Source organism: Euphorbia lathyris, chromosome 4 (assembly GCF_963576675.1).
Source record: "Euphorbia lathyris chromosome 4, ddEupLath1.1, whole genome shotgun sequence".
NCBI lineage: Eukaryota > Viridiplantae > Streptophyta > Magnoliopsida > Malpighiales > Euphorbiaceae > Euphorbia > Euphorbia lathyris.
The window spans coordinates 93,984,964-93,994,496 of record NC_088913.1 but is presented as its reverse complement, the minus strand read 5'-3'; the positions used below and the strand labels follow the sequence as shown (position 1 = coordinate 93,994,496).

The window sequence follows — 9,533 nt, the reverse complement described above, 5'->3', positions numbered from 1 at the left end:
AACCAGAACAATATGTGCATGAGTACTTTAAGAAAGCAACGTATTTGGCAGTCTATCAACATGTGTTTAAGCCTGTTCCGTCACAAGAGGAGTGGGAGAGGACAACACTACCTGACATCCATGCTGGCATTGTACTTAAACCACCTGGAAGACCAAAAAAGAGAAGGATTAGGAGGGCTGACGAGCCAAGGGACCCTCATAAGGTTTCGAGAATAGGTGGTGGAGTTAAGTGTGGCCTGTGTCAACGGCCTGGGCATAATGCTCGGGGCTGCAAGGCTGGAATTACAGGTGAAACCCCATGGCAACGAAGGCAGCGCAAATTAGCCAACAAAAGGAGTGGTAACCAAGTTCCAGTAAGTAGAAACTGTTTTGTATAATCAACATTAGTTGTGATTTGTAATGTTTGAGGGCAATTTCTTATTTCCTTCTTGTTTTGCAGGGTAGTCCACCTAGAAAGGTAGGAAGACCTAAGAAAGTTACTAATGCATCGAACGCCAATACTGCACAACCTAATGTAAGTTGGAGAACCTAAGTATGTTGTACCTTATGTTGTGATTTTAGTGTATGCCTAATGTGAGTTGGAAAATCTATTGTGAGTTGGAGAATCTGTTGAGTTCCTACCTTATGTTGTGATTTAGTGTATGCCTAATGTGAGTTGGAAAATCTATTGAGTTTGTACTGCCAGTTGTGATTTTGTGTATGCCTAATGTGATTTGAAAAATCAAATGATGCAGCAAGGACATGTAGTTGGAAGTGCCTCACAGCCACCCCCAACACAGCCACCCCCAACACAACCAAGAGCTAATGTTACTAGAGGAAGTGCCTCACAGCCACCTCCAACGCTGCCTTCAGCAGTTGGACAAAGGGGCAGAAATTTCATGGCACCAACATTTTCTACATCCAAGAAAAGGGTCAACCCAAATGAAGCAGAGCCAAGTGCACCAACCAGACGAAGGAGAGCTGCAAACCTTGCTCAGTTAGCCAAGAGGCATGGCCATTTCACAGGAAATGTTGAAGAATACTAAGAAGCTTGGAAGGCATTTTGGCACACTACTTTTTGCTACCCATCTTTTTGTATATTTTGTGAATTGTGACAGTTTATGGGTATACTACTTTTGTGTATAGGGCAAGCACAGCCTATGACCTGTATGGATACATGGTTTTTTTTTTGTTTTGGCTACATGGATATATTTCCAAGCCCTTATATGTAATTCCTTTGACAATTAAGGATGTTAATGCAATCAATGTTGTTTGCAACTTACAGATACTGTGACATTAAGTTGTTATCATTCTTATATATATTACACAAGAAAAGTAACATTAGTTTTTCTTCTTGTTTTGCACAAACTTGTTGCACTAAATTATAGGTCAATATTTTACACAAAAAGCCAACATGTTGCACTAAATTATAGGTCAATATTTTACACAAAAGCCAATATGTTTCACTCAATTATAGGTCAATATTTTACACAAAAATTACAAGGCAATGATTTGGACAAAATCACCAGCCAATTAGTTGCACAAAATTAAAAGGCATTGAGCAGTATGAATTACAAGTCACAATTAATTGCACAAAAAGCCAATGCGTGTCATTTCATTCCATATCCATCTTTCACACAAGCATTTACACAAACATGTAAATTGCATTACAATAAGAACTACAATCAACCACATGAAATCATCATTACAATCAACCTAAATCTAAGGCAACCTAAATCTACCATCTTTCCTGCTATCATTATCTATACTAGAAATCATCACTACAATCAACCACATTATCACTACAATCACAATAACAATTAATTTCTTCCTTAAACATCCATTTTCCGATTTCCATCTTCTATTGTCTTCCTTCTCCTGTAGCAGTTCAATTCTAAGTCTTCCATTGACTTCCTTCTCCTGCAACAGTTCCATCTCTAGCTTTTGCTTACCCTCAGAAGTCATCCGTAACTCCATTTCGAGTTCATCCACACGAGCACGACAAACTTCTAAATCATCAGGGTCAATCCACTCAAAATAACGACAAGCAGATCGATCAGGATATTTCGCACAGCCAACAAACCTCCTTCCATTGTTCAACTTTGTTGATGCTCGACGAATTCGAGCTCTAATCCCACAGTAGCAGTTAGATTCATGCCACTGACCGATTGAAATTTGCGAATTTGAACTCATTTCTTTGTTGATGCTCGATGAACTCATTTCTTCACGATTGTAGGGTTCAGTAAATTCCACACGAATTTGGGTTTTAGGTTTTCGGTTGCGTGAAGAAATTGCGAAGAAGATTGAATTGGGGGAAGAAGAGAACGAATTGCGAATTTGGCGAAACTGGAGCTCCAAATCTTAGGGTTTAAATTCGAAACATTAAGAGAACCAACAACTTAATTAGTAAACATGATTTGAATGGATTTGGGTTTTAGGTTTTCGGTTGCGTGAAGAAATTGAGAAGAAGATTGAATTAGGGGAAGAAGAGAACGAATTGCAGCTTATATAGGTCCCCCAATATTTGCGGACAAAAATACCCTTGGCCAAGTCAGCAAGATAAACGGCGTTTCCTTGTTTTCCGTAATTGGGGTAACGACGTCATTCGCAGTCCTTTTTTCTGGTAATAACAAACCACAGGGGTTTTTTTAAAAATCGGTGAAACCACAGGGGTTTTTTTTGGAATTTACCCAAAAAAATAACATCCGGATAATTACAAAATAACGTATATGAATAAGTCAATTATAAGCGAAAGAAAATTATTCTTTCAGCTGTACATGATCACGATTTCATTTTCTTGCTGTCTTCGATCGCCTATTAAAAGTGAAAGAAAAATAAAAGAAAATTAATTATAATCTCATCCGCTTTAAAAGGTACATTTGGTTGTGGCTAAACCTACAAATAATTGCAAGGAATGCAATAGTTTGATAATAAACAAAGTCTAATGGATTGAAACTCAAATCAAAATTTAAACTGCAGAAAATATAAAACAACAGACTAATCTATAGTGTGTTCATATAGTGTTGAACTTATAGTGTTTGCCTTATTTCTAAAAACATGAAACAAACTTTTATTGTAAAAAAGAAATAGGTTTGTAATGAAATAAATTGCAGAAACATGTCCAAAATCCTAAACTCCATAAACTACTTATTTTCAACATTGAGTTAAGATGTATTTCAAATATAAACCAATTTCACATGTCAATGAAAGACACCAATAACTGTAATAGAAAAATAGAAACTGTCATTAAACAAAATAGACACTGATATTAACTGTAACAGCAATCCAAATAGCAGCAAAAAGCAGACAAAAACAATTGTAACAACAATCGAAATAGCAGACATATTAAAACAGAAACAACCATTTGATTTGCATACCCTCCTAGTATTCCTCCTTCAAACAACTAAATAAAAAAAACATAATCTAGAATTTGTAAGTTGTATATTCTAATCCACATTTCAGACATTCTCTATAAACATACACCGCTCATAACCAACCAACACCTAAATAACTTCAAACCCCAAAAGTTCAAGAATTTTGAAATAAATAGTCGTAAAGAAAGTAATGCCAAAGTTAACACGCAATGGTGTAATTTTCCTCCATTTTTCATATGCAAATTAAGTGTAATTTCTAGAACTATTCCTTGTTGGGAACATTCATTTCGCTATATTTCGGAGGAATTCAATTCAATTTCTAACGAAATTCAGTAAATAAAAAACGAAACCATATGAGATGAAAAGGAAGCTCATGCAGCATGAATTGTGATATCGGTGGGGTTTCGTGGGAGAAAATCATGCAAAAGTTTTAAAAAATGACAAATTAAAAGATAAAAAGGAGAGAAGCAAAAGAATTAAGAAAACTTAACTTCTCATCAACCTTAATTAAACTTATGAATTTTCTACCTAATAAACAGAACTAACCAATTAAATGGGGATAATGTAGTGTACCTTTTAACTTTAGATTCAATTCTCATGCCTACCATCTTCAGATGCGTGAAATATTGAAAGTTTGAGCCGCTCAGCTGCAGTCATTGCCATCTCACTTTTTGGGGGTAGCCTTGGCACATTTGAACTTTCTACTCGTAACAATTTCTATTTCTTTTTCTTCACATTCAGCAGATGATTCTGTTTCACCTGAAATTGATAAATTCAATATTTAGGAAAGAAATAAATACAAGTGAAAAGAGTTTTGAGAGAAACATTTTGTGGAAAGAGACTCCAAATGTAATAAAGATCTTACCAGATCCACATTTAACTTCAACGTTTACCTATTACATAGCCAACAGTTGTTCTAACTCTGAAATTATGTGTTTGCCCAGTTTCTCTCTTCTTGTTTCATTGTCGTAAATGTCAATTGGCTCAAGTGCAACATTTAAGTTCCACGTGGTGATTTGCTCCTCTTGTTCTTCATCACATTCCAACGCCACATTCTCATCAACACTAGAAGAGGTAAGTGAGCTGAGTGCTTGTAGCATACGAAGACTAGCAACACCAGCAATGGATCCAGCCCTAAGACCCATCATGTGTGTATTCCTCAGGGTGACAAGTTCACTTACAACTAAATTGCTTAAACTATGCTGAAAGTTTAGATATAAAGAACTTCCGATGTGATGTCGCCACTAAATCCAACTTCTTCAGCACTTCTCTTGCTAGCATATAAACTTTATCAGACTGCCTGAATCAGTTAACATAAAATATTAGTTCTGATTGTCAGCTACATTGCATTGTAACAACAAAAACAGAATTAGAGAAAACAGGGCAGGAAAATTGAAGATACAGAAACAAATGACTGGTGAGTGGCTCATCAACACAAGTTATAAAAGAAACACAAGACATAATATTCACATATAAGCAGCAGTCTAAACATTACCCTTCACGACCAAGAGGGCTGCACAGATTGCACAAATCAAGTAGTGGCAGCTGCAGGAAAATACTGTGAGTATCGATTACCCTCTTCCCATCTGAAGTAGACAACTCAGCTTTAGACTTATTTGGGAGACAATAGATAACACATGAGAACTTTCTCCCTATAGAGTATATAGTATCTTACTTATTTATTCAATGAAAATTCTCAAGAGGCTCTGCACTATAAAAAATACTGCCAGCCAACTAATATATCACTCAAGTTTCTCTGTGTGGTATCTGCTTACCACATTGAAACTTTAAACATAAAAGACAAAATACCAAATAACCATTTTGAAACTTTAAATGCATCAAATTGATCATATAAATGCAATTCTTAGAACTTCCTAACTACAACAAATCAGATTGATGAAATAAAATGAAAACTTGTAATTATAGTTTTGTGCATAGATAGAATAGTTGTTATTTTTTTGTTCAAAGTGTCATACAGGGATAAAAGCAAAAATTTAGAATATTAGCAATAGGCATGTGGATCAAGTAACAAAGTAGTTTTAGTCCATAATTACATTTACAATTGGATCAAATGGCATCTCAATAGAAGAAATGAGAAACAATGGGAAGAGTTTGTTAGCTAATAGAATTATTATTCTCAGAACCTTTATGTGCTAATAGAATTGTAGTTTTGATGGTTAATAGTGTGAAGAATCAATTAATGTGTAGGAGAAATCATACTAGAGGGAGTAGTTATAACAAGGATGAATGGTCTCCTCCTTAAAGACCAATTTGTATTTTTGGTGGTTTTTGTTTGTTCTTGTTGTCTTGTATCATAGTTCTTCTTTCAATGAAGAACTATATTCTCAGAATCAAGTACAATTCGTTAAAGAACGGGATAATACAACTATAGGATTACAAAATTAGGTAGCAATAGTACAAACTACACAAGGCTAAATAACATAACAATTTTACCTCAGTTTTTTGTCCAGCAACATAGTGTCTTTTGCATCATAAGCTTCAAACTTTTCACTAAGGAAAAAATCAAAAGAAAATGTCAACTAAGCTACAAGTTTACAACAGATTCATGAACAACAAACAAATTAAAAGATAGTTGCTTCAAATCATAACATCATCCTTCAATTACAGAAAATGAGTAAACTCACTATTATGTAATTGCTGCTAGTCAAATTATATGCTTTTTAAGATTTAAAATAACATTGTTTCAATGAACATTATATACTACAAGTTATCTAATCAATGGTAGGTGGATTTGTAAATTAGCAACCTAGTGCATTTTTACTGTCTTGAATAGTTGCAGTCAGTCACTTTAAGGCTACCGATCTACCAAGCATTCAGAGTTTTGAACTTCAAGCGATAGAGTTAGTGTATTAACAAAACTGAAAAATGTGATTTCCATTCAGGTTCGAGACCGACTGTAGAGTAGAGGAAGACACAAATTAAGGTAACATCAATTGTTTCTTAGGCATATGTTTACCCATATCATCCAGAATTCCATATTTCATGTCAAAATCTCATTTGAAGTTTCAATTCCATAAAATTAGGATTCGTACTTACATGAATGAAGTTGACTCGGTTATCTTAACCGAGAGAGGAGGGGTCGAGCTTCAAATGGCTAATGGCTTCAATAAAGGTCGAGGAGGGACTACTGTGGTGATTGCTTTGCGCGATGCCTAAAAAAAGCAACCAGAGCGGGGGCTAGCCAATAAGGAGGATGGAGTCGATGAACAGAAGTGGTGGTGACGATGGTGTAGTCGAGGCAGGTGGGTCATCTGAGAACAGAATATGAATGGGGAATTTAGGGTTTTGTTGGACAAATTGAAAAGGGAGGAGAGAGCAGGGCAAGTAGAAAGGGGGAAGTATAAATTGAAGCGGGAAATGAAAATGTAAAAATTTAATAACAAGCGGTAAAACGGAGAGGGAAGGAAAAAGGGGAAATGTATTTCAAATTGAATGAATAAAAGGGGAATGCAATTCTTTCTTCCTAATAGGGTGCAAATATTAAGTTATTTTTTATTTTTTTATGAAATTTTATTTTATAGTATTACACTAAACATTAAATTACATTTTATTTTTAAAAACATGCTAAAAAACAATGAAAGGACTAGCATGCAGTAATTGTTTAACTATAACGTCTAAATTAGTGTAATTTTACCTCTAACATGGGTATCAAATAGCAATTTTATCCTAACATTGATAAGTTTGATCAATTTCAGACATCATTATAAAACACAAATATTTTGCCTCCTTATTCTGCATTCATTGCTAATAATACAATTGGAGAATAACATTTTTAAATTCGACGAAATATTTGAATTTTTTTGTCCAACTTTTACAAAATATAGTATGAATTTTTAATTATTTAAAAAAATCAAGTTACTAATGAGTGATAAAATAATGCAAATGTGAAGTACAGATGGCATGATTCATAACTAAGAAAACAGTTTGATGAATCATTTCTCAAATTTACCAAACTTGTCAACGTTAGGAGTAAAATTGCACACTCTAGACGCTAATAGTAAAATTGCTCCTATATTATTAAAAGTATATTTATATTGTTAATTAATAAATTAATTAAATTAAATATTTCGTAAAATTTGAATTTATTACTAAAATTAAAATTGTAAATAATTCTTTAATTTAATATGATGTATATATATAATAAAGTTTGGGTTTAACTTTTAAAAATACATTATTATACTCAAATATTTATTTTTTAATTTTCCAATTATATATAAATTCTTAATATAATATATATACTAATTATTTTAAATTCATAATAATAACATAATAAGCAATCATACTTAAAAAAATATATTGATTAAGATAAATATTTTTAATGGAGAATTTGTAAACTCCCCACTGATATTTTATATTTTTATGGGGAATTTTTAATTTTCCCACTAATTATGATATTTTCAGTGGCCAACTTTGGATTTCCCCATAAATATTTAAAACATTGTCGCGAAATTATAAATTCCCCACAAATATACACAAGTTTGTGGCGAAATACTTAGTTCCCCACAAATATGTCTTATTTTGTGGCTAATTTATGAATCCCTACAAATTTATTATTTTTAGTGGGGAACAAATTTCTCCACTATTTTTTCCCGGGTTAATACACATATTTGCCCTTGTATTTGTCTGTTTTGGCACATATGCCCTTATATTAAATAAACACATAAATATATCCTTATATTTTTTAAATAACACCAAAAATACCCTAATCTAACGGACTAATAAAATCACTAACGGTACAACTCCATTGTCAGCTTTAACATCAAAGCCTTCTTAAACATCACCAAACGATGTCGTTTTTCATAATCTTACCTCCTCATCCACCTCTACCTATACCGCCTTTACACCATCTTTTCATCCTCTTTGTTCAACATCTGTTTTTCATAACCGCACCTCCTCATCCACCTCCACCAAAAATCACTTTGATCTTTATCCGATTCACCGGCGACCATTTTAGATCTGTAAAAGGAGGACAAGTTCATGCTCAGCAGATGACTGAGTCCGGTTGTGTTTCCGTTCGACATCGTATTCAAGTCGACCCACGGTTACTTCTTACGAAATGATAAATTGAAATCCATCCACGGCGAGTTCAAAGGTACAGAACTTTTGAGCAGATGAATAGGAGATGAATGATGATAGTTTCATCTATAGAGCAGGAATTGTTGTATAGAAGTAGTCACATTAATTAAAAAAAAGCCATTAACTGCTGATGGGGAAAGAAAGTTTTAATACAAGGGAAGGAAGGAAGCACAGCTTGAAGTTGAAGAAAGTCAGTGGAAGAATCCAGTAAATTTTTATGCCTGTTATAATTTTTATTAAGATTTAAAATTAGTTTTAATGATGTGTAATGTTTTAATTGGGTGCCAGGTAAGTGGTTTGATGACTAAATAACGGTGTTATCCAAATAGGATATTTTTGGTGTTATTTGAAAAACATAAGGATATATTTGTGTGTTTATTTGATATAGGGGTATATGTGCTAAAACGGACAAATACAAGGGTAAATATGTATATTAACCCATTTTTTCCCCACAAAAAGTCAAGTTTCTTGCAGTGACAAAAACATCTTTACTTGTGAATTTTTTTTTTTTTTGCTTTATTATAATTCACTTTTAAGTTGTTTCAATGATATTGTTGTTGAAATGTTGATGTTTGCACAATTTTAAAGATATATGTTACAAATATACATATTTTTCTATATTAAATAATTTTATATTATTACTTTTAGATAGCATAATACATATTTTAATTGAATTTATATAATAATTTGTTGATTAATAAATAAAAAATACAAAAATACAAAACCGATTAATCCCTGATTAATCCTCGAGGGCCCTGTTCGCCCGAATAGCGCCTAACGTTTTTTATAACCTAACATCCAAAAGTCTAGAATGCTTTGCTCTAAAAATATGGATAAAGGAGTTTGTAAAAAGCTTAGTGATATTTCTGGTATTCCTCTTACCCACTCTTTAGGTAAGTACCTTGGGGTCCCTCTCCATAGTGAGAGAGTCTCCAAAGCCTCATTTAAGGAGACTCTGGATAAAGCTAATGGGATGTGTGCTAGTTGAAAAGACAATTCTCTTTCCTTGGCAGGCCGTCTTACCCTTATTCAGTCGATCAACTGCGCTGCTCCTAATCATATCATGCAAGCCTGCAGATTGCC

At 33.5% G+C, this 9,533-nt stretch overlaps 1 long non-coding RNA gene across 3 annotated transcripts; it reads right to left on the bottom strand.

Annotated features, from left to right (window-relative positions):
• Positions 1-1,611: 1,611 nt before the first annotated feature.
• Positions 1,612-6,667, bottom strand: LOC136227367 (uncharacterized). Of its 3 annotated transcripts, none has more exons than XR_010688031.1 (6): positions 6,411-6,667; positions 5,808-5,864; positions 4,849-4,939; positions 4,219-4,653; positions 3,927-4,112; positions 1,612-2,793 (listed from the first exon to the last, which is right to left on the bottom strand). It is a non-coding gene; the product is annotated as an uncharacterized lncRNA (long non-coding RNA). The 3 variants fall into 3 exon arrangements; XR_010688030.1 differs by having other exon boundaries at positions 4,247-4,653; XR_010688032.1 differs by lacking the exon at positions 4,849-4,939 and having other exon boundaries at positions 4,247-4,653.
• Positions 6,668-9,533: the final 2,866 nt, after the last annotated feature.